Raw genomic sequence first — 26,883 nt, 5'->3', positions numbered from 1 at the left:
AAAGCAACGTGATATTTATAAAGTCAAGAAAGAGATTTTATAATTGGATGTTGTCTGAGCAATCAAAGGAGATCTACTAAATATAGAAATATTGCATCAAGTGTGTGTTTTGTAAGTTACATTTCAAGCATTAAAGTCCACACACACTAAACAAATGAACAGGAGTTGTTCAATATTACATGGAGATTTACAGGGAAATTGAACTGAATTTGTCGAAACCACTTATTAACTTGCACAAAAGTTAGTACATTAACTACCCAGTCTCCTTCTCTAAAGCAAACTGAATGTTCACTAATTTGCTAGTAGAAAAAAAAAGCAATCACATTTAAGTTCTATTCAGTATTTTTCTCCAAAATTGGTGCAATCAGAATAATTTGAACAAGGTAATATTAAAAAACTTTTAATATTCAAGAATAGTCAAAAGGTTAACAAGGGCTCTTGAAGTAACATTAAATGATTTCACTCCAAAAACTTCAACTCGTCCTTTAAACAATTTGCCTACAGCCTGATCTTTTTTGTAGGAAAACAAAAGGGCAGTATGGTGCCACAGTGGTTAGTACTGCTGCCTCATAGCACCAGGGACCGGGTTCGATTCCTGGCTTGGGAGACTGTCTGCACTTTTTCCCCCATGTCTGCGTGGCTTTCCTCCGGGTGCTCTGGTTTCCTCCCACAGTCTGAAAGATGTGCTGATTTGGTGCATTGGCCATGCTAAATTCTCCCTCAGTGTACCCGAACAGGTGCCAGAGTGTGGCGACTAGGGGATTTTCACAGTAACTTCATTGCAGTGTTAACGTAAGCCTTCTTGTGACACAAATAAATAAGCTTTAGACCTGTTTTGAGATTTGTGGTTCATTTTCAAAAGCTATCCTGATGCAAGGCAAGTATGATTTGGCCTCTGGAAGCTATTTTTTTGAACAGGTGAATTTCCACAAATCAGAAGATAATTTAAATGAATTGCAGATTGGATTGCTAAAGATGAATTTTAATTTGTAACAACACAAACTTTAGGAATATGTATTTAAGTCTGCAAAAGACAATTTGATTGACCGGTTTACTAATAAGCCACCAAAACAACCATGAGTCCAAACCTTCCACGACTTCAACATATTTGATTTATTGTCACGTGTATTAACATTCAGTGAAAAGTATTGTTTCTTGCATGCTATACAAAACATACCGTTCATAGAGAAGGAAACGAGAGAGTGCAGAATGCAGTGTTATAGTCATAGCTAGGGTGTAGAGAAAGATCAACTTAATGCAAGATAAGTTCATTCAAAAAGTCTGACAGCAGCAGGGAAGAAGCTGTTCTTGAGTCGGTTGGTACGTGACATCAGACGTTTGTATCTTTTTCCCAACAGAAGGTGGACGAGAGAATGTCCGGGGTGCGTGGGGTCCTTAATTATGCTGGCTGCTTTGCCGAGGCAGCGGGAAGTGTTTCAGAGTCAATGGATGGGAGGCTGGTTTGCGTGATGATTGACGTAGAAAACAACTCAACCTTCACAAAATCTCAGCAAATTTAGACAAATACCGAAGAACACAGCTATTTCACCCAAAAAAGCACATTACTGTTTCAAAACTCTTGCATTTTGTTGCCTGAATTCTCTACTCGCGAAAGATCATGAAACCATCTTTTCCTCTTCACCATGCCATTTACTTTGGTTTGCTTTTTACCATTACTAGTTTTCGCATTTTGTTCTTTATAATATTTTCTGGCGGCACAGTGGTTAGCATTGTTGCCACAGCGCCAGGGACCCGGTTCAATTCTGGCCTCGGGTGACTGTGTATGGAGTTTGCACATTTTGCCAGTGTCTGCGTGGGTATCCTCCGGGTGCTCCGGTTTTTTCCCCCCACAGTCCAAAGATGTACGGCTTAGGTTGATTGGCCATGCTAAATTGCCCCCTTCGCATCAGGAGATTAGAAGGGTAAATATGTGGGGGTTATGGGGATAGAGCCTGGATGGGATTGTGGTCGGTGCAGACTCGATGGGCTCAAATGGCCTCCTTCTGCACTGTAGGATTCGATAAAAAGGTACTTTTTAAAGATGCTAAATCAGCGGCAAAGGAGTAGAACAGGCCACGAGAGGTCAGAAAAAGTGGCTCAAAAGTTTCATATAGCTGGACTGACCTAAAAATTATCCTACCAAAAATGAATCTTTGGTACATTTAAATACCACAGAATATTTCAGTGCAGCTTGGTGCAATTTTCCATTCTTGGAGGAAAGAATTGCACTGAGCAGTGCCTTTATACACCCAGAATAGCCAGTGGAACTTCCACACATTATTGAACTCATAGTATCTAAGGCTACAAGTCCCTCTTCAACTTTAAAGTACATTCTTGGTACAGACTTCTATTACTCATATTTCTGAAATTTATTTGGCTCTTTCTCCAAATAATTCATAATGTATATGTGGAATCTCAACCAGTGTGATTATTACTATCAATTCATCAGGTCAAATGCAACAGAGGGACATGGAAAGACAAAACTCTTACTAAACAAAATTCTACAGGAAGCCAAAAAAGTAGCAAGCAATCCAAGTGATGAATCCCATGGCAGCCAGCAAGTTGATTTAAAAATTAATTATGCTTGTTGGTTCTGAAATAAAACAAATAAAATAGTCTATGATTGAATTTGTACAAAATGAAATCAGTATGCCAGTAAGATCTGCACCAAAGCCAAAATATTCACACCTGCCATTATATCAGTAGCCATATTGTGGACCAAGACACACTTACCTGGCTCCTCATGGTTACTGAACTGTCATTCAAGTTGTAAAGGCTTTGGGGAGAGAGTTCCTACACAGCATGGCTAGTTCAGTTGGTAGATAGTGCGGTTCTGAATCTCCAGCCCAACTATTGCATGGTGATTTTTCCTCTTAATTTTTTTTAATATCTCAAATTTTAAAAAATGTTTAACAGGTTTCTGGGAAAATATTACTCTCAGGCTTCCTGCATTCACGACTAGAACAAGTTATTTAAAATATAGGATTGCTTTACTTAATAATCTACAAGCCTTTCCCTAAATAAATGTCTTCAGCATAAATAAAGCTGGAAAATAAAGCTGGAAAATAAGGTCCATCATAATTGTGAATGTGGCAGTTAAGGCACCAACTTGCAAAAAAAAAATTCACAGAAAGCACAACTTCACTTGAAACCAGCTCCCACTTTAAAGTCTCAGGCTGACACTGCATTTGCGCATGTGCAGGAAGTGCTCCCCCTAGTGTTGTAGCACAATAAACTCAGCCTTCATCTTACTGCCGACACACAAGTCAACCAGTGCACAGTTCACAGGACATATTTACAAAATATCACCTGATAAAATGCAGCAAATAGCAACCATCACCATCCTCAGCACATGTATTTACATAGTACTTTTCATGACATTAGGATGTCCCAAAGTGCTTTACAGCGAATTAAGTACTTTTTGAAGTGTGGTCACTCTTGTAGGAAGCACAGCAGCCAAACTGCAGATTCCTACAAACAGCAGTGAGATGTGCATACTATTCTCAACCGTGACTTCGACAGTAGCTTATGTAGATTTATCACCTTCCTGCTTTTGTTCAATTTTCCCAAACATATAAACTTTGAGTTTTCTTGCCCTCAAACTACATTTGCCAGTTACTTGTCTTTGCGAAATTATCTAGGTCATCTTCTTGTCTCCAACACTCCCCATCTCAGTTTACTATATTTGTAGACAATATATAAAGATGCCACAGGCAGCTAAAGCACCGAACCTCAAAGTAAGTTCAAGTGAATGTGAACCAAAGATGTGCAAGTTAGGTGGATTGGCCACGCTAAATTGCCCCTTAGAGCCCCAAGATGAATATGTTAGATGGATTTGCCATGATAAATGTGTGGCGTTATGGGGAGGGAGCCTGATGCAGACTCGATAGGCTGAATGGCCGCCTCCTGCACTGTAGAGATTATATGGAATCACAAATACACAGCAAGATATTAAGGCACCAGAACACATCTTCATAACCCTGTACATTTTTTGCTCTAATCAATACATACCAATATTATGACGATCTCTAACAAATGTTTAAAAATGCTATTGCATTCAAAATATACAAGTTACAATGTCATTCTGTTAATTAAAACAATGAAAGGGGTGGACGTGGAGATTTGTTTCCACTTGTAAAGCATTAAAAAGACCAGACACCATCAATTCTCCGGCTGTTCACACCCCGCCGCTGCTAACAGCAAGAATGGAGAATTGGGTGCTCAGGCAAATCCCCACTCGCTACAGCTGGACTGGAGAATCCCAGCTGCAGATGAGGTCGGAGAATCTGGCCCAATAATTCCAGCCAGAAATTCAGAAGAACCATTGCTACCCAAAGGGTAAGATGTGGGACTTATTACCAGGAGTAATTCAGGCTCAGATGCTTATCAAGGAAAAAGAATAAAACATACTGAACGGGTTAGATGGGTGGAGTAAGGATCAAGCAGTGGGCCTGAATAGCCTGTTTCTATGCTGTCATATATAGTGTCATTTATGTCACAGGAGGTAATCATTCGACCCATCTAGTCCATGCAGGCTGCCGGTGGAGCAATCCAGTCAGTCCCACACCTTGCTCCCCAGTCCCCTTGGCCCTGCAAATTTATTCCTTTCAACTGCTTTAAATGCTTCAAGTGTCTAGTCGTAATTGGAAAAATTGGATATGGAATTAAAGGCAGGGGGCAAGCAAAATTGGGGAAAAGTGCATCATGCCAGTTCCCAAATTTGTTCCTGTCTCCACCCATTTTTCCCAGGGGCAGCTTTGGTGCAGTAGCAGCAAGCTGCCCAGAAGCGCCAGGAAATCAGCTAAATGGGCAATTAACAGCAAATTTAAAGGGCCACGCGAGGACCCCATGCTGCGTCAGAACTTTGGCTACACAAAAGGAGGCAGTTGTAAAGTGGGAGATTGGAGCAGCATGAAAAGAAGCTGCAATCTGACTGTTTAATGGAGCAAACAGCAAACCCAAGGACATCTGCAGGTAGAGGCTTGACATTGCAAGAGCAGCACCCAGTGTGCTCAAGTGCAGAGATGGCTGCCAGCTCCTTCAGCCTTTTCTCACAGCCATTTTGTTCTGCCGTCCTTTGAAGCTTTCACCTCAGTAGCACTCCAGCTACTGTGAAAGCTGCGAGTGAGCCGACTGGTTCTCCCTCCATCTCTCAACACACCCACCATCTCTAACTGAATGGCAAACCCTGTGCCAGCTTACTAATTGATCACTTTCCAGAAAAATGACCCAGAAGCACGTTGCTCTGACAGCTAGGTTACGCATCAGTAAATAGGCCCATCAGCCAAAAATATTCTGCGGCCAAAAAATTCAGCCCAATGTAACAATTAAATCCTCTTACGGTATCATAAGGGTATCAGATAAGTATTCCACTTGAATATTCTAACACAAAGTGATTAACAACATTCAACTCTGAAAACAACATTTTTCACAAAAATAAAAATGAATTAAACACGAACAGAAGCATGAAACACCATGGTAAATAATGGTAAGCAAGCTTCTCACAAATGTTCAATGTCAGAAATACAGGCATACTGAAAATAAAAGATGAAAACTTAAGAAAAAAAAGTGTGTTATATTTCTTACTTTACTTTTAAATTCTTTTTCCCTTGCTATTTCCGTCTCCCAGTCTCTTGCGATCGTGTACAATCTCTAGATGCACAAAGCTGTCTTTTTCCTGATTCCAATGAATTTATCTGCAACTAAAATGATAAATCTTACAGCATTTCAACTAAATTCACCTTTGAGTAACAACTTTTTTCCCCACAGTAAAACTTCTATTTTCACATGAACCATCAGCTTTGGGAACATTTCTTCTGCCACCTGATTCACATTGCTAATAGAACTTTGCTTTAACAAGGAATACATAAAATTCTTAATCATGCCCTGAAGTCAGAAAATGATACATCAGCTTCAGAATTTAAAATTAATAGATTAGTTCTCTTAGAAACAAAGTTCTGTGGATGTTTTGAATGGTTTGTTGCTATATTATGCAGAAATCCAGTGTGTAATGCTGCAGACATTTGTTTGCATACTGACTGCACTGGAATAATAATAATAATGGTCCCAAAAGCATTGTTGTACTCAAGTACTTAATGTACCACATCCTATCTGGGACTTCAACTGTGAAAAATAAAGTCAGCTTACAAGCAGAAAGACAGCAAACTGTTGCTATCAGTGGGAATACACCAGACGAAGGATTCATATCAACGTGTCAAGTTTTAAGTTTCCCTTGCAGTTTTGATGGCAATCAATGCACTGCAAAACAAAATCATGTACCCGCTAATCGGTGAGTTTGAAATGGTGAACTTAAAATTTTGTTTTGGATGGCATAAATTACTTCACAGCAATGCTGTGCCCATTGTTGTAAACTTGCAAACACTAATTAAGTGGAAAGATTCCTCTGCAATACCAAACCTGGATAGTGAAGGACTAGTGTCAATATATTGGGAATATTTAAAATAGACATAGATTAGCTCTTCTGTTTGCCAACCAGCTTTGTGATACTTATGTATTCAATATGGTTCCGCATCAAAAATGAAGGCATGAATTATCTGGAGCCACAAACTCAGCTATATGAAACTCATCAACCAAGCAGCCAGGGAACAGGAAAGGCTACTGAAGCTCATGCCATTGTATTCCAGCTCTCCAATCCTAACATGGAACATATTTTTAATACATTCATTTTGATTATCTCTACCACACTACCTGATACAACTCACTGAATGAAGAATTTCTTCTCAATGTTGGTTTAAAATTACTTCTTACTCATTTTTGTTTATACTTTCTGCTTCCCCAGCTTGCTCTGAAGTTATATTCTTGATTGAGTGTAACTTATCCTCACTAATATGACACTAGAAGATTTCTGGTAGCATTGCTCATAGGTAATCTGGGGCCAGGAATGTGGTTTTCATGCCGCAAGTGGTCCTTCTGCACCCCAAATGTGGCACTCTTTTACCCAGAAGTTTAAAGAGCAAATTTCACATGGCTGAAACTAGATCATGTTACTACATTCGAGACTTGCAAAGAATAAAAAGATACATAGTCTGGAATAGTTGCATTATTATTTACCTAACACTTCTGAAAACTCCCTCCCTCATGATTTTTCAATTCAGTAATTCATTATGATCAGTTGTTTTTCCCTATTCATTAGTTCCCATAATGGATTTGAAGTTTTTGCTGAAGGACTAATGCACCGGAAAGGCCTTTCCAAACTCACTTTCAGTGACTAAGATCTTGAAAACGTGATCCTTTGTCAGAGGCCACAGTTGCTATGCTGCCTGGCTGACACAATCCGTCTATTAACTAGCTGAATTAAAATCATAGAATCCTAGAATCCCTGCAGTGCAGGAGACCATTCAGCCCATCGATTCTGCACCACCGTCTCTGAGAGAACATCTTATCCAGTCCCCCCCCCCCCCCCCCCCCGGTCCAGCGCTGCACATTGTACCATGGGTAATTCACCTACTTCGGACACTTTGGAACACCATGGGGAATTTAGCATGGTCAGTCCACCTAACCTGCACATCTTTGGACCATGGGAGGAAACCCAAGCACCCAAACTCCACACAGTCACCGAAGGCCTGGATTGAACACATGTCTCCAGGTCTATAAAGCAACAGGCTCAACCTTAGAAAACTCTCTGGCTTGGCATGATAGAATGCTGTTGCACGCTCACAGGCCTCATAGTTATCCATAGATCTGCTATCAAGCAGATTACTAGTCTCAGTGATGAAATCACCAGAAGTAGATAGAATTCCTTAAGCAGGCACAAATGAGCCTGCTATCTTGGAGGATTACACCATATTCAGTAATTTTGTACAACTGACGGTATAAGTGGCAGAAAGCGGTAGGTTCAGTCAGCCACCACAGCAGATGTGACAGAATCAGTTCTAGGACCATGACATGAAATAAATTAAGAGTAAAGTACCTCACAAATCTTAACTAGCCATCACTGAGATTAGATCACTCCCCTTGACATCAAGGCAGCAAATTGGCAGAAGGTGGCATCAAGGGCGACCTTCTAAAACTGAAGTCAATGGGAATAAGGACGGAAACTCTCCAATGGTTGGAGTCATCCCTGGCACAAAATGATGGTGGTTTTGGCTGTTGGAAGCTAATCATCTCAGCCCTAGGACAAATTGCAGGAGTTCCTTAGGGCAATGTCCAAGGTCCAATTGCTTTCAGCTGCTTCAATGACCCTCACTCCATCACAAGATCAGGAGTGGGAATGTTTGCTGATTGTACCATATTCAGCTCCATCAACAACTCCACAGATAATCTGTGCCCACATACAGAAAAAAACTGGGACATGATTCAGGCTTGGGAGGATAAGTGTCCATAGATCCCCGAATGCAACAGGATATGGTGGTTAAGACAGCATATGGATACTCGCCTTTATTAGCCTAGGCATAGAATACAAGGGCAGGGAGGTTATGATGGAGCTGTATAAAACGTTGTTAGGCCACAGCTAGAGTACTGTGTGAAGTACTGGTCGCCACAATATAGGAAGGATGTGATTGCACTGGAGAGGGTGCAGAGGAGATTCACTAGAATGCTGTCTAAGCTGGGTTAGACTGGGGCTGTTTCCTTTGGAGCAGAGAAGGTTGAGGGAGGGGGGGGGGGGGGGAACCTGATCGAGGTGTACAAAATGAGGGGCAGCGATAGGATAGATTGGAAGGAATTTTGCTCCTTAGTAGATGGGTCAATATCCAGAGCAAAGTATTAAGGTAAGGAGCAGGAGATTGAGGGGATTTGAGGAAAATCTTCCAGAGGATGGTTGGAATCTGGAACTCTAAAACTCTGTGGAAATTGCCTGCTGGGAGACTACAGAGGGAGGTCTTAGCAAGTATTACCAAGAGAGAGCTGAAAGGGCCTTGATTTAAAGGTCTTATTTGAAAGGTGGCAGCTCTGACAGTGCAGCACTCCTTGGAAAGTAACAGGGGCGAGCTGACCAACGTTTATCACTCAAGCAGTACCACTAAAAAAAAAATCAAGTTTTGATAACATTACTGTCTGTGTTGTGCACAAGTTGGCTGTTGTAGTTCTTGCATTACAACAGTAATTATACTTCAAGAAAGTATTTAATTGGCTGGAAAGCATTTTGAGACATCTTCCAGTTGTGAAAGGCGCTATATAAATACAAGTCTTTCTTTCTATTGTAGTGTGATGTATGGTTAACAAGGACTAAATCAGATGATATGAGAGAAAGCCTTTAGCTGGTTAGTCATCTTCAAAGAGAAGGGGAGTTGTTAGCTCAGTTGACTGGATGGTTGGTTTATGATGCAGAGTGATGTCAAAAGTGCAGATTCAATTTGATTTAATCTTTGATTCGATTTGTCATATGTATTGGGTGGGATACAGTGAAAGGTATTGTTTCTTGGGCGTTATACAATCAAAACATATCGTTCAGAGAGTAGAGAGAGAAGGTGCAGAATAGTGTTGCAGTTACTGATAGGATGTAGAGAAAGATCAGCTTAATATATGGTAGATCCATTCAAAAGTCTGACAGCAGCAGGAAAGAAGCTGTTCAAGTCAGTTGGTAAGCATTCTCAGACTTTTGTATCTTTTTCCCGAAGGAAGAGAGCATGTCTGGGGTGCGTGGGCCCTTGATTATGTAGGCTGCTTTCCCAAGGCAGTGGGAAGTGTAGACAGTGTCAATGGATGGGAGGGTGGTTCGCGTGATGGACTGGGTTTCATTCACAACCCTTTGTAGTTTCTTGTGGTCTTGGTCAGAGGAGGAGCCATACCAAGCTGTGATACATCTGGAAAGGATGCTTTCTCTGTGCATCTGTAAAAATTGGTGCAAGTCGTAGTGGAAATGCCAAATTTCCTTAGCCTCCTGAGAAAGTGGAGGCAATGGCTTTCTTAACTATAGCACTGGCGTGGAGGGGCCAGGACAGGTTGCTGGTGATCTGAACACCCAGAAACCTGAAGCTTTCAACCATTTCCACTTCATTGTTGATGTAGACATGGGCATGTTCTCGATGACGTTTGCTGAAGTCAATGACTAGCTCCTTCATTTTACTGACATTGAGGGAGAGATTCTCCATCTCTTTCCTGTACTCCACCTTGTCATTGTTTGAGATCCGACCCACTACGGTGGTGTCATCAACAAACTTGAAAATGGAGTTGGAGTGGAATTTGGCCACACAGTCATAAGTGTATAAGGAGTATAGTAAGGGGCTGAGGACACAGCCTTGCAGGGCACCAGTGTTGAAGATAATTATGGAGGAAGCGTCGTTACCTATCCTTACAGATTGCAGTCTGTGAGTTAGGAAGTCTAGGGTCCAGTCATAGAGGGAGGAGCAGAGCGATAATGGCTGAGGTTATTCACGAAGGCCCACCTTTTCAACCTTGCCCCTTGACGGAGGTGTGGTGATCCTTGGTTTAAACCACCACTAGTCAGCTGCTCCCCTCAAAAATGAAAGCAGCCTATAGTCACCTAGGACTGCGGCAACTTTACCATCTTCAGAGAACGACTTAGAAACCGGTGATCCCTCATATGATTTTGGCAATTTTACATACTTATTAGAAAGTGCAAATTGGATAGACAAATCAAGCACAAACAACTTCAAACCAAACATGATTACTTAATTCTGGTCCATATGAGCATTTCAAGGAACACAGAAGTCCTAGCATAAGAAGCAGAATTAGATGAAATAGTCAAGCATAGGCAGTACACTGACTGGAAGCTTAAACTCTCAGCTGTCCAGGGATGTAAAGAATTCTTGCCGATTTTAGTACTTAATTTGAAACCCCAATATGTCACTTTATAGCAATTCTCCTTTTATCTGGCCAACTGGATTGTGATGACCCAAACCAAATAAAATTTCACAGAATTAAAGTTTATAAAATGGCCTTAATTATACTCAAAATAGCGCAAACTTAAAAATATCTGAAATCAAATGAAGACCACGGCATGACATTTCTGTCTTGTCTAAATTTAGAGGAAAAGTGAACACAAATAAACCAGTGAAAACCCAAATGTAGAATCTTTACTATAAACAGTTGTGATGGAATGTCATCCCTTAGTATTAACACAATAGTCTTGTGTTGTGATTTTAGTAACAAGGTTTTGGCTTACATCATTTCAGTTTCATACAGGATTATCAAACTGCTGTGCACCAATACATTTAATAGATTTAATATTTCATCCTGGCCTTGGAGGGAGTCCAGTTGAAATTTTCTCAACTGGTACCCAGGCTCCAACGGTTACATTGCAGGAACAAATTACAAAAGATTAAGATATTAAGTGGCACTAATAGAGTAGATAGAGAGAAACTATTTCCACTGATTACAGAGTCTATGGTGAACACATCTTAAAATTTAAAACCAGGGCATTGGAGGGGGAGAAGAACAATTACCTTGTATTTATTTAGCAGAATAAAACATCCTACGGTGGTGCTTCACAGGAGCAAAATTTGACACTGAGCCATAAAGAAATATTAGAGCAGATGACTGGTTAGGTGGCCGTTTTTGGAGGAGGAAAGAGATAGAAAGGTTTCGAAAATGAATTCCAAAGAGCTTAGGTGTCAATGGTATGTTAATTGCATTATTACAGTTAAGGATGCAGGTGAAGGGCATTGATCAAGTACCATGAACATATAAGGAAAGGCTTGCCCTTTTAAAGGGATAATTAGTTAATTTGTTCATTAGTTTATCTTTACTGGTTCTCAAAAGAGTACAAGGACAGATCTGCAGATGTGATGTCCTTCAGTATATTTGAGATCTTCAGCAACCAATGAACACTGCAGGGGCTTGTGTGCATCAGCAACTCCCCAAACATGGTTTTAATTTAATTTGGGAAGTTTCCTCTTCTTGTTACAGTGCCCCTTTCAGACTTTGCTAGTTTATTTACTAGTTCATTTGTTTATTTTATTGGTTTTCAAAGAGCATGTAAGGAGAGACGTGATCAACCCGTCTGTTTCTTTTTCTATGGGTACATAGAGGGCGGGAGGGAGCGTGCGGTGTCAGCCGTTATGCTGGAGATCTTCCACAACTGGTGAGAGCTGCAAGGACTGGAGTGCATCATCAGACCTGGGACCTTGATTTTACTTTGATAAGTTTCCCTTCATGTGTTGTTTTAGTTACAGTATCCCCTTTAAGGGGCTGTCAATTAGTTTATTTAGTTATGCAACAGAATAAAGGGAAAGAGAATTTTTTGATTGCTTTCTGTTGATATCCCTTAAAGGGGCTGTTGATTAGTATTTGCTTAGTTGGTATATTCCGACTATATTGAGAGACTTTAGGACTTCTTTATTAGTCTGCTCCTGAACCTCGCCAATGTGACCGTTAACAGGTCCGGGCAGTGGGAGGTCATTTGACCCGACTGTCTGCTCCTCTAGATCATAGAATCCCTAAAGTGCAGGAGGAGGCCTTTTGGCCGGAGTCTGAACCAACTCTCCGACTGAGCATCCCACCCAATTTAGGCCTATCCTCTTGAGTGTTTAGAAGAATGAGGAGGTCTAATTGAGGTATACACGATGATAAAAAGTATTGACAAAGTAAATGTAGAGCGGATGCTTCCTCTTGTGAGGAAATCTAGAATAAGAGAGCATAGTTTTAGGATTAGGGGCAGCAGATTTAAAACAGGGATGAGGAGAAACTCCTTTGCTCAAGGGTTGTGTGGAATTCACTACCTCAGAATTCCGGGGGTGCCAGGACATGAGTGGAAATTTGAGGAGATAGACAGGTGTTTAATTAGTAATGGGTTAAAGGGTTATGGAGAACAGGCAGAAAAGTGGAATTGAGGCAGAGATCAAATCAGCCATGACCTTATTGAATGGTGGAGCAGGCTCGATGGGCTGAATTACCTACTCCTGCTCCTAGTTCTTCTTCCTATGTCGAGCTACATGTAAAAGGGGGTAGAAGTTTGAAATTCTCTTTTGTAACTGACAGTTGATGCTGTCAATTGTTAATTTGATTTGGAAAATGGTGATTTTTTGTTTTTTTCAAAATGGTATTTGGGAAAAGGGGAAAAAGCAGATATGTATTTAGGTCAGAGATCAGCCATGGACTGGTTTGAATGGTAGAACAGGCTCAAGGGGCTTCATGACCTCTTACTAATCCCAGATCCCTATAACAAATGCAATTGCACAGAATTAGTCTAAGCCAGTTGTCAGTGCAAACCTAATTATAATTCTCCAGAATGTTTTAGGAGGAAAGATGCAAAATAAAAGATTGGGCTAGATTTTGCTGTGAAAATAAAAGGAGAGATTAACAGTATTCACTGTTAAGTAAATTGGATGGCAATTTTCAGCAAGCATTGTTAAACTCAAAATTTGCTGGCTCACCTGATTGAACTGCATGAAGTTCCTGTAGTGTTGTCATAGATACGGACTAAATTCACCACGAAAAAATTAATTCAAGTAATTCCAGTCTAAGTACTGTTTAATAGCGTGGCAAGTCTTAATTACGACCAAACAATCTCACTGCCATTGAAAATGAACTTTAATAATACTCCAATTTCAAGCCTGTCAAGTCTCACTGGGGACTTGATCATTTTGTTGTAATAAAGTCACTTATTTAGATTTACTTCACTCTTAAATCAGAAAACATGTCCACTTATTGGGGAGTCCAAAACAAGGGGACATAAACAGAAGTTAGTCACAAGTAAATCCAATATGGAAATCAGGAGAAATTTCTTTGAAAGTGTGGTTAGAATGTGGAACACAGTGGTTAAAGTAAATAACATTAGATGTATTTAAGAGAATGCTCAACGGTAGAAAGGAGTAGATGAGGAAAGAACCTCATGTGATACACATCACTGGCATGGAACTATTGGGTCAAATAGCCTATTTCTATGCTGTAATATTTATTTACTTGTATGCAAGTGCAGCATTTCATATTTTTAGAATTTAATTAGTGTCGGAGATTTTTTCTGTTAAATTATATTGTTAAAATGTTTGACTTTTCTGTCTTTACCTTTCTGATTTGCACTTCCTGGTTTAGACTCTGCACTGCTCATTAATCTGAATGAAGAATTACTAAAGAAATACACAGCTGCTAACCCAGTTCACAAGTTTCAGATGCCCTGTGGCTGGCACTGCGCCATTTCAGTGCTCTGCTGACAGCAACATGTTGTGTAAAACCCACAAAGTTTACAGGCAAGTGCAAGTCTAACAAACACCTGGTGCTGTTCACCGCTCACAACAAAATCTGGTCCATCAAGTAACTTAATAGCTAATTTATGCCATAATGTTTTGCTGAAACCAACAAATGTCAAAATTATATATTTTTTAAAAAGGATCAACATCAGTTTGAATAAAAAGTTAAAGATTGATCTGGAAAATTAACTAAATAGCGAGAATAGTGGATTTTGTTATGGCAAACAATTTTGTCATGCCATGATCCAAGTGTCTATCACTAAAAGTGTACTGGAATTCTATCAGTCATACATTCATGCTGAAGATCAACTAATGTCTTTATTTCTATAAAGAAAATACAAAGTGAAATACACAATGCATACTCTTTTTGTATGGAAAGCGTAATGATTTTAAGTTGTGACATTACACCGAGACTGTCAAAATAATAGCAGAATTCAACTTCATCCCTCAACCACTGAACAAATTGGGAAGAAGAAAATTGTAATACTCTGAATTATGTCAGCTCAAAATGACAGGATGTCTCATGCAGCATAAAAAGCAGTCTGGTTTATCTGCAAAGTTAAAAGACATTAGAGGATTGGAAGTTAGTCACAGTGGTAGAAAGCATTGATGAAGGGACATAAGAATTAGGGAGAGAGCAGTGGAGTTCAGGTTGACGTTACTGCAATTTGGACAGCAATTCTGTGTCCAGAGATATTTATGCTATCCACTGAGACATGATTTGGTCTAGGATCAACCCAAGATCTAAGCCACACTTGTTATATATGCAAATTACAGCTATCAATCAATTATACTAGGATAAAGAACAGGCAGCAAGAATGGATAATAATTGTCACTTTCATAAAGTGATGCACTTAAGCGGACATGACATCTGTGCAAAATGTCACGCAATCAACTGCTGTATACTGCTGCTTGTAGCTACTCCTACCAGGAGATCTGCTGTCATGGTGTGTGTCATACTCTTCTGTCTTGCACCATTCTCACACATCCACCTAACTCCTCTGCGCTGTCCATCATCCAAATACCCCTCGTTCTGCTTCCCTCCACTTTTCCCACTCGAGGAATTCCTTATTGCTTTTGCATTCTCATCAATAAGCTGATTATACTGACACTCTCTTTTCTGGAAGTCATTGAGAAATTTGTTATTGAAATTTCAAGCACCTCTTCATTTGTCTTATGGTGCGTATATGAAATTTTTAGCATTTTGTTTTGCTTTCTATTTTCTTCCACAGACCTTTACATATTGTCCAAGTTTTTGAAGCATATTGGCAAGTGGATTGAATGTAGTACGAGTTTTTTTTTAAAAACTAGTTACAAGAATGAATTTACTTGCTAACACAGCCTTTAGCTTCACAAACTTACTTTTGGCTATCTCCATCCATCTAATTTGAGCATTGCATCCACCATCTTGTTATATTTTGTAAATAGAAAAGCTTATCTACTTGTTCCAGTGTGACACAATCCACTTTAAATCTTCACTTTAGTCTCTTCTAATGTATTCCTCATAACTTCCATTGTTTTTATCTTTTAATGTTCATACTCAATCCATATTCTAAACTTCTCAAATTTACTTGATCTATGATTCTACAAGTAGTGCTGCATCATCAGCATTACACAAGTTTTTGCCTCTAATTTCTGTCCTGGAAGTGCATCTAATTTCCTGAATATTTGTTATTTGCAGATTGCATCATTTTGGCTATAGTATACAGCATAGTCATATTCCTCTCTTCACTTGAGTTATGTCTGATTGTCCATCTTCTAGCCTGATTTGGTCCCAATATAGGCTCTGGATAAATCTTGCAGCTTTACTATCAATGTTACATTTAAGTCTATTAGTTTTCGTTGATAAACATGTTTTCATTGCCTATTATCTCTAGGTATGTATTGAATATTGTTCTTAGGTTAAATATTCCCTTTATTGTTCCTACTCCCGGTTTAAATCCAGACTTTTACCAATTTGCTTCAAATATGTTATTATTTATTATGATTTTCAAGATCAGTTTAATGAGATGACTTGTTAAGCTCGTAAGTGCTAACCCTGGTGGAAGAGAGGTTAGCACTGCTGCCTCACAGCACCAGGCACCCGAGTTCAATTCCAGCCTCGGGTGACTGACTATGTGGAGTTTGCATGTTCTTCCCGTGCCTGTGTGGGTTTCCTCCGGGTGCTCCAGTTTCCCCTCAGTCCAAAGATGTGTAGGTTAGGTGGATTGACCTTGATTAATGTGTGCAGTTATAGGTATAGGGCCGGGGAGAGGGCCTGATTAAGACACTGTCAGAAAGAGTTGGTGCAGACTCAATGGGCCAAATGGCCTCCTTCTGCACTGTAGGGATTCTATGATTTTAGTACTAAATTACTTTTAAGTTTCTTCGGTAAAATAATGAATGTTTCAAAGTCACTTGGAATGTATCATTGTTCCCAGGAGCAGGCTGAGGGTAAGAGAGGTGGTTTTCTGACTTTAATTAATTATTTATTTTTTCAGTTAATTTTGGGTTTAAAATCGGAGGTTTTTTTCAAAACCGGAAGTAGGGCCAGGAGGGGCCTGGGGAAGTTTTTGGAGGGTTTAAAAGCGCACCAAAGTATACAGCGGGCAGCATCGTAGCGGGCAGCAGAGTGAGTGGGAAGTTGAGTGAGCTGTCAGGGCTTTGGCTCACAGGGCTTGGACGAGCAGGGGTGAGTTTTTGTTTCCTTACATTCTTATTAACTTTTCACTGTCTTATTTGACATAAAGTGTCCAGTATGAGTGTGAAACCAGTGTGTTGTTCCCAGTGTAGGATGTGGGAGGTCCTGGAGGCATCTGGCCTCCCGGACATCCACATCTGCACGAAGCATTCGGAACAAGGTAAATGAGTTGATGGTGCAAATCAGCACAAGTGGGTACGATCTAGTGGCCATTACAGAAACGTGGCTGAAAGGTGACCAGGACTGGGAGATGAATATCCAGGGGTATCAGGCGTTTAGGAAGAATAGACAGGAAGGAAAAGGTGGTGGGGTCGCGCTATTAATAAGAGATAATATCAGGGTAGTACTGAGGGATGACATAGGCTCTGAGGAACAAAACGTGGAATCGTCATGGGTAGAGATGAGGAATAGTAGAGGGAGAAAGACACTAGTAGGTGTGGTATATAGGCCCCCAAATAATAATGTTGAGGTAGGGAGGGCTATAAACAAGCAGATAAGGGATGCGTGTAAAAACAGAACGGCAATAATCATGGGGGACTTCAACATGCACATTGACTGGCAGACTCAAGTCGGTAAGGGTGGAATGGAGGAAGAGTTCTTAGAATGCTGTCGGGATAGTTTCCTTGAACAGCATGTTACGGAACCGACGAGGGAACGAGCTATTTTGGATCTGGTATTGTGTAACGAGGTAGGTAGAATTAAGGATCTTATTGTGAAGGACCCTCTTGGGTCTAGTGACCACAATATGGTCGAATTTCTGATTCAGATGGAAGAGGAGAAAGTTTGGTCCCAAACCAGTGTCCTCTGTTTGAACAGAGGGAAATATGATAGGATGAGGGATGAATTGGCTAAGGTAGACTGGGAGAGCAGGCTGGCAGGTAGGATAGCTGAGGAACAGTGGAGGATTTTTAAGGAGATCCTTTTCAGTTCTCAGCAAAAATATATTCCAGCAAAAAACAAGGATTGTAAGAAAAGGGAGAACCAGCCGTGGATAACGAAGGAAATAAAGGAGAGTATTAAAATAAAAACAGCTGCGTACAGAGTGGCCAAAAATAGTGGAGAAACAAGTGATTGGGAAAAATTTAAGAAACAACAAAGAGAGACTAAGAAAGCGATAAAGAAAGGAAGGATAGACTATGAAGCTAGGCTAGCAATTAATATAAAAAATGATAGTAAAAGTTTTTTATAAATATATAAAAAGGAATAGAGTGGCTAGAGTGAATGTTGGACCCTTGGAGGACGAGAGGGGGGAGTTAATAGTGGGAAATGAGGATATGGCTGAGTCTTTAAATAAGTTTTTTGTGTCGGTCTTCACGGTGGAGGACACAAATAGTTTGCCAAATATTAACGATAGAGGGTTGGCAGCAGGAGAAATACTTAATACAATTAATGTTACCAGAGAGGCAGTGCTGGGTAGACTAATGGGACTGAAGGTGGACAAGTCCCCGGGTCCGGATGGAATGCATCCCAGGGTATTGAAAGAAATGTCAGAGGTAATAGTGGATGCGTTAGTGATTATTTATCAAAACTCGTTGCATTCTGAGGTAGTGCCGGTTGATTGGAAAACGGCTAATGTTACGCCGCTGTTTAAAAAAGGAAGGAGACAAAAGGCGGGTAACTATAGGCCGGTCAGCTTAACGTCTGTAGTAGGGAAAATGCTGGAATCCATTATTAAAGAGGAGATAGCAGGGCATCTGGATAGAAATGGTTCGATCAATCAGACGCAGCATGGATTCATGAGGGGAAAGTCGTGCTTGACGAACATGTTGGATTTTTATGAAGATGTGACTAGGGCGGTTGATGGAGGAGAACCGGTGGATGCGGTGTTTTTGGATTTCCAAAAGGCGTTTGATAAGGTGCCCCATAAAAGGCTGCTGAAGAAGATTAGGGCACACGGAGTTGGGGGTAGTGTGTTAAAGTGGATTGGGGACTGGCTATCCGACAGGAAGCAAAGAGTCGGAATAAATGGGTGTTTTTCCGGTTGGAGGAAGGTAACTAGTGGCGTGCCGCAGGGATCGGTACTCGGGCCGCAACTGTTTACCATTTATATAGATGATCTGGAGGAGGGGACGGAGTGTAGGGTAACGAAGTTTGCAGACGACACAAAGATAAGTGGAAAAGTGAATCGTGTGGAGGACGGAGAAGATCTGCAGAGAGATTTGGACAGGCTGAGTGAGTGGGCGAGGATATGGCAAATGGAGTATAACGTTGAGAAATGCGAGGTTATACACTTTGGAGGAAATAATAACAAATGGGATTATTATCTCAATGGAAACAAATTAAAACATGCTACCGTGCAAAGGGACCTGGGGGTCCTTGTGCATGAGACGCAAAAGCCCAGTCTGCAGGGACAACAGGTGATCAAGAAGGCAAATGGGATGTTGGCCTATATTGCGAAGGGGATAGAATATAAAAGCAGGGATGTCTTGATGCACCTGTACAGGGCATTGGTGAGGCCGCAGCTGGAATACTGTGTGCAGTATTGGTCCCCTTATATGAGGAAGGATATATTGGCATTGGAGGGAGTGCAGAGAAGGTTCACCAGGTTGATACCGGAGATGAGGGGTTTGGATTATGAGGAGAGGCTGAGGAGATTGGGTTTGTACTCGTTGGAGTTTAGAAGGATGAGGGGGGATCTTATGGAGACTTATAAGATAATGCGGGGGCTGGATAGGGTGGAGGCGGAGAGATTCTTTCCACTTAGTAAGGAAGTTAAAACTAGAGGACACAGCCTCAAAATAAAGGGGGGTCGGTTTAAGACAGAGTTGAGGAGGAACTTCTTCTCCCAGAGGGTGGTGAATCTCTGGAATTCTCTGCCCACTGAGGTGGTGGAGGCTACCTCGCTGAATATGTTTAAAGCGCGGATGGATGGATTCCTGATCGGTAAGGGAATTAAGGGTTATGGGGATCAGGCGGGTAAGTGGTACTGATCCACGTCAGATCAGCCATGATCTTATTGAATGGCGGGGCAGGCTCGAGGGGCTAGATGGCCTACTCCTATTTCTTATGTTCTTATGTATCCTTTGGTATATATTTGATCACAAATTTCTGTTATCACTTCCAATTTTGTTTTCCCAAGGGCTTTTAGATGTTCTGTTGTTCCTTCATCTATACCGGCAGCTTTTCCTGTGTTCGATTTCAAAACATTATTCATCTCTGATATAAATGTTTGGTCCTTAATTTGCCTCTATATTCAGGACTCTCAATTCACTTAAATATTCTGCCCATCTTTTTGCTACTTCATCCTTCTCTTCATAACATGAAACAAATAAAGTTAGCTACCTGGAACCAATGACCCATACCAGCAACCTGTGTCAATTCAATGGCAGTTTCTGCAAAATGCTCCCAAAATAGTTTTAAATTCCATATCAGTTAATTTATAGAAGGTTAATCCAGAAACATCAACATTGCAGTATTGGAAAATACAGGCAGTCAGTTCGCACGCAAAGCTCCACAAACAGCAATGAGATGTATGGCCAGATAATCTGTTTTCTTTAGTAACATTGGTTGTGAGGGATACGTATCTAACGGGAAATAATAGTTGTAACTTTGCATTTTGGATGTACAAAACACCTTATGTAATACTAACTTGGAAATACCGAGTCAGTAAGGATTTCATCTCTGACTGTAGCATCTGCCAGTATCAAATCCATTCCTAGCTCAGGTTTCTCAGAAGGCTCCTCAGGATATCCTCAGCTCAGCTTACCTGGGTGGCAGCAACCATCTATAATCTCGCCTCAGTGGTTATTTTTCAATTTAGACGGTACGTGCAGGCAGGCTTGCTGACAGTGAGGCCCATCAATGCTTCGCCCAATTGCAACATCAGCACATAACCCAACCCTGCCCTGCCTTTAGTAGACCTGTGTACACAAGTATTCTATAGCAGGGGCCACTAGCAGTGACTATAAATGAGAAATCTGTCTGTACGGGGGAAGAAAAAAAGGAGTGCCTGCATGAAACAGATATGCTGGAAAAGGGAAATGCCAACAGAGTGGAGGTGGAAGGAGAGGGGAGAGTTGTCAATATATAACAGGATGGGAGGGAAAAAAATCAGTGTCAGGGAACGGAGATAGGAACGAAAGAAATGTGCCATTCTGAGCATAAGGCACAAGAACAATATGAACTGGTGTGGGGAGAGATGGGTGTCATTTAAACTAGATGAGATGAGGAGTGAAAAGGTGCACAGTTGGATGGGCTAAATGCCTCTGAAAAGTCCTGAGGGTATAGTATATTTGTGAACTGAAACAGGGGAGTTGGATATGAGAGTCTAAAGTGAAACTGATAGCTTGATTAATTGATTGAAAAGCCAAATGTCACTTGCATTTTTTTTTTAAATAAGAAATAATCATGTGTGATGAGTAGACTTATGGCTATGCTTAATGAATTTCTTGTGTTTTAGTGCCAACCCAACTTAAGTATCTATCAACTTTGTTTAGGTGTGGAATCTGCCTGTGATTCACATCAAAATACATCGCTAGTTTCTGCTAAAGCTACTTTACATACACCAATTGAAACAAGCAGATTGCCCAACTTTCAAATTAGCAGAAAATTGACAAGATGCACACACACTGTACAGTTTTAAGAACCCTTCCACACACTAGCTCAACTGGCATAATTACACTGTTTTAGCAGCAGTACGCAACAGCCAAAAGTAGTGAGCTGAAACCATAGAACCATAGAAAATTACAGCTCAGAAACAGGCCTTTTGGCCCTTCTTGTCTGTGCCGAACCATTTTATGCCTAGTCCCACTGACCTGCACTTGGACCATATCCCTCCACACCCCTCTCATCCATGAACCCGTCCAAGTTTTTCTTAAATGTTAAAAGTGACCCCGTATTTACCACTTTATCCGGCAGCTCATTCCACACTCCCACCACTCTCTGCGTGAAGAAGCCCCCCCTAATATTCCCTTTAAACTTTTCTCCTTTCACCCTTAACCCATGCCCTCTGGTTTTTTTCTCCCCTAGCCTCAGTGGAAAAAGCCTGCTTGCATTCACTCTATCTATGCCCATCAAAATCTTATACACCTCTATCAAATCTCCCCTCAATCTTCTACGCTCCAGGGAATAAAATCCCAACCTATTCAATCTCTCTCTGTAACTCAGCTTCTCAAGTCCCGGCAACATCCTTGTGAACCTTCTCTGCACTCTTTCAATCTTATTTACATCCTTCCTGTAACTAGGTGACCAAAACTGTACACAATACTCCAAACTCGGCCTCACCAATGCCTTATATAACCTTACCATAACACTCCAACTTTTATACTCGATACTCCGATTTATAAAGGCCAATGTACCAAAGGCACTCTTTACGACCCTATCCACCTGTGACGTCACTTTTAGGGAATTCTGTACCTGTATTCCCAGATCCCTCTGTTCTACTGCACTCTTCAGAGTCCTACCATTTACTCTGTACGTTCTTCTTTGGTTTGTTCTTCCAAAGTGCAATATCTCACACTTGTCTGCGTTAAATTCCATTTGCCATTTTTCAGCCCATTTTTCTAGTTGGTCCAAATCCCTCTGCAAGCTTTGAAAACCTTCCTCACTGTCCACTACACCTCCAATCTTTGTATCATCAGCAAACTTGCTGATCCAATTTACCACATTATCATCCAGATCATTGATATAGATGACAAACAACAATGGACCCAACACCGATCCCTGCGGCACACCACTAGTCACAGGCCTCCACTCAGAGAAGCAATCCTCCACAACCACTCTCTGGCTTCTTCCATTGATGTGGAGATGCCGGCGTTGGACTGGGGTAAGCACAGTAAGAAGTCTCACAACACCAGGTTAAAGTCCAACAGGTTTATTTGGTAGCAAATACCATAAGCTTTCGGAGCAATGCTCCTTCGTCAGATGGAGTGGTCTCTGTTCTCAAACAGGGCACAGACACAGAAATCAAATTACAGAATACTGTAATCAGAATTCTGTAATTTGATTTCTGTGTCTGTGCCCTGTTTGAGAACAGAGACCACTCCATCTGACGAAGGAGCATTGCTCCGAAAGCTTATGGTATTTGCTACCAAATAAACCTGTTGGACTTTAACCTGGTGTTGTGAGACTTCTTACTGTTCTTCCATTGAGCCAGTGTCTTATCCAATTTACTACCTCCCCATGTATAGCTAGCGACTGAACCTTCCTAACTAACCTCCCATGAGGGACCTTGTCAAACATTTCACTGAAGGGCACATTTAGTTATTCTAAATTCATAGTGTTCAAATCCAATGCTCAACCTGACAAGAAGCTTTGCATCAGCGGTGGGCAACCTGCGGCCCGGGCTTCACATGCAGCTCATTTGGGTTCTGAGTACGGCCCACGAGACATTTTGTTGACCGTTGCATATGCGCAGAGTTGCCACATTCCACTGATTTCTGTCCACTTCGTTTTTTTCCTACCAGTATGACTGAAGTGATATGCATGATTATGCTGAAGTGGTATGCAGATTATACACATTGACTGAAAACTCTGCACTCCCTCTGCATCCAAGTGTAAATTTTTTATAATTTTTAAACCATTTAAAGTTGATAGTTCTATCTATAACTTAAAGTGTTCGGTGTGCATTAAATTTATTGATTGTCTGATTTCAAGAAGAAATTAGATACACCTCTTGGGGGTAAAGGGATCAAGGGATATGGGAGGAAGGGGGGAAAATCAGGATATTGAATTCGATGATCAGCCACGATCAAGATGAGTGGTGGAGCAGGCTCGAAGGGCCAAATAACCTACTCCTGCTTCTAGTTCCTATTCATGGGTTATGGTTAGTGAACAAATCTGATTTCAATCATATGGCCCACTCACCACTTCTTTAGAGAATAAATAAGGTGGTATATGTAAACATGCAGGTACGAAGAAGCTCCATTGTGGGTAGCAGAATTCAAGTTTCACCTAAGCAACGTAAACAGAGCACTGCCTGGCTGAAATCAGAACTCGTGTCTTTAGCCTTCCTCCAATTTTCATTTAACAATCACAGTATCTTACAATACCTACCCAACTTCTAAAATATTTTTGGACTAAGGCCAAGATTGATAAAGAACATTTATTGCAAATTTTACTATGTTACTGTGCAGTACAAATTTAAAAGTGCTCTTAGTCACCCCAGAAAATAATTTGGCATCCATGATTAGCCAGACATTTTCATGAACCACTGGACTGAAATATCCATTTTCCAACTTGACATTTGAAAAATGGAGCCGACAATGGGGCAGGATTTTGGGTCAAATGACGGCAGGAATTGAGGCAGGCAGACAATTTCAGAATGCCATTCCGACCATTCCGCATTTTGATGAGGGGAAAGTTGGGACCCCAAAACGCAGCCAATTTGGAGCAATGTCCAATTAAATCTGCTAACTAGCTTCAGCTTAAGGGCTCGTCCACACTTTTGAAGTGTCTGCTACTCCATTTCAGCTCACCTGTCACAGATGCCCTATTTGGAAAAGCTGGGCAGTACATACAATTTCAAACAGATGGGACAATGCAGGCAGGGCAGCAGGAATTGCCCCTGGATCCTTGCAAGTTCAGGGCATCAAGTGGACCCAAATGACCATCAAGGAACTGAATGAACAACCAGCGAGATTGGTCAACAGGAATGGTCCCTACTCACTAAACATTCAGCTGGTCTGCAATCAGTTCTTTATGCATGTATGTGCACTCAAAGAACAAAGAAAATTACAGCACAGGGACAGGCCTGCATCGACCGTGCTGCCAGTCTGAACCAAAACCCCCGATCCTTCCGGGGACCATATCCCTCCATTCCCATCCTATTCATGTATTTGTCAAGATGCCCCATAAAACTCACTATCGTAGCTGCTTCCACTACCTCCCCCGGCAGCAAATTCCAGGCACCCAACACCCTCTGTGCAAAAAAAAACTTGCCTCGTACATCTCCTTTAAACCTTGCCCCTCACACCTTAACCTATTCCCTCTAGTACTGGACTCTTCCAACCTGGGAAAAAGCTTTGACTATCCACTCTGTCCATGCCCCTCATAAATCTTGTAGATTCCATCAGGTCTCCCCTCAACCTCCATCGCTCCAGTGAGAACAAACCAAGTTTCTCCAACCTCTCCTCATAGCTAATGCCCTCGATACCAGGCAACATCCTGGTAAATCTTTTCTGTACCCTCTCCAAAGCCTCCACATCCTTCTGGTAGTGTGGCGACCAGAATTGAACACTATATTCCAAGTGCGGACGAACTAAGGTTCTATAAAGCTGGAACGTGACTTGCCAATTTTTAAACTCAATGCCCCGGCCGATGAAGGCAAACATGCCGTATGCCTTCTTGACTATCTTCTCCACCTGCATTGCCACTTTCAGTGACCTGTGTACCTGTACACCCAGATCCCTTAGCCTATCAATACTCTTAAGGGTTCTGCCATTTACTGTATATTTCCCATCTGTATTAGACCTTCCAAAATGAATTACCTCACATTTGTCCGAATTAAACTCCCATCTCTCCATCCAAGTCTCCAACCGATCTACATCCTGCTGTATCCTATGATCCTCATCGCGATCCACAATTCCACCAACCTGTGCGTCATTCGCAAACTTACTAATCAAATCAGTTACATTTCCTCCAAATCATTTATATATATATTACAAACAGCAATGGTCCCAGCCTCTGAGGAATGCTACTAGTCACAGCCTTCCATTCAGAAATGCACCCTTCCACTGCTATCTTTCTTTGGCCAAGCCAGTTCTATATCCATCTTGCCAGCTTATTTCTGATCCCGTGGTTATGCCGGTAGCTGCCAAAATGCTTCCATCCTCCGGCAGTCCAAGGTGCTGTCACTACTGGGTCTCAGGATAGCTTCTAGGGGGCAAGGGCTATGTCTTGAGATAGTTACTCATACCTTTACATGACCCTGCTATGCAGCACTACAATCAAAGTTAACCACTCACAAGAATCATCGCAAAGCTGGCCATTGAGCCTCTAAAGACGCAGTTCCGACATCAGGACTGGTCAGGCTGCATTCTCCATAGCATGACCCCCGAGAGAGGTGCAGAACTTGCAAAAGAGGGGTGAAGCACTTGGTCAAAGTTCATCAGATGAGGAAGGAGAAGTAGGAAAACGCAGAGTAGAACGGTGCCCAGGCAGAGCAGGGAAATGGCCAATGCTACACTGTACTCCCCTTGCGTCCTCAGAAAGGAAGCTAGCTCTCATGTGTCCACTTGTGGCCAAGACACACACATGGCAGTTGTTCACATCTTGGAGGTATCAGTGGGACCACCTCCAGAAGCTGCAGCAGCAGTGTCAATGCAAGGCCCTATTGCATAGGGGCCTTTGGAGGCCGATGGCATTCTGTTAAGAGTGGCATGCTCACTCATTGTTCACTGCCTCAGTCCTTTTATGGCACTGCTGATCACTGGATGGGACAACCAGCTGGGGCGTGTAATTGGCATCAACTCCAAACATCTTTGCACCATCAGTGACCTGCCAAGACAATACTACAGAGTGTAGCATACATCCTGTTTAATAAGTGCAGTGTTCATCGATTCACTCAGTACTGTTGCGTATGGCTCTCCACAAGGTTGGCCATTCTCTCAATGGAAGAGTTCAAGTGTGCAAAACCCTAGGCCATAATGATGCACGAGTGTGATGGTCTCCTGCGCACTCAAGCCACTGCACTGCCTCAAGGAACTCAAATGCGCAGGCACACATCACCTTCTGTTGACGCAAGTAGAGCGGCGTTGCTCGAGTTCTGGGAATGCCCATCTGCACCCAGCTAAGCATGTCTGGGTTTCTCCATCATCTTCCAAGAGGACAGGCTACAGCTGCCTCATTCTCACTGACCTCCTCCTGGTCAGAGGGACACGCTCTTCGGTCAGTGCCATCCTTTCTAACCACGAGGACATACCGATGTGAGCGTATCCATGTTGATAGGAGTGCTTGAATGTGACCGTGCTGAATCTGTGGGTTGTATCTTGTGAGAGAACCCAGGCGATACTGCAGCAGCACAGACATGCTTCCCCTACAGAAGTTTCCCTATGGGAGACATATAGATTATGGAAACTCACCTTTACAGAGCTGAGCTTATGGCATAATGTCATATGGAAAGAGTGCATTTCATTCATTTCAGCTACAGAATTCAAT

The 26,883-nt window shown here is 41.6% G+C and overlaps 1 protein-coding gene across 1 annotated transcript in view; it reads right to left on the bottom strand.

Annotated features, from left to right (window-relative positions):
• LOC144497779 (zinc finger protein 644-like) overlaps positions 1-26,883 on the bottom strand; it is a 126,170-nt gene that overhangs the window by 54,796 nt on the left and 44,491 nt on the right. Inside the window, exon 2 of the mRNA XM_078219216.1 lies at positions 5,587-5,702. The gene's annotated coding sequence lies outside the window, so the exon portion shown is untranslated. The remainder of the gene's footprint in view (positions 1-5,586; positions 5,703-26,883) is intronic.

The sequence above is a fragment of the Mustelus asterias genome, chromosome 8 (genome assembly GCF_964213995.1).
Source record: "Mustelus asterias chromosome 8, sMusAst1.hap1.1, whole genome shotgun sequence".
NCBI classification, from domain to species: Eukaryota; Metazoa; Chordata; class Chondrichthyes; order Carcharhiniformes; family Triakidae; genus Mustelus; species Mustelus asterias.
The sequence above is the reverse complement of the archived record's forward strand: the minus strand, read 5'-3'. Positions and strand labels throughout refer to the sequence as shown.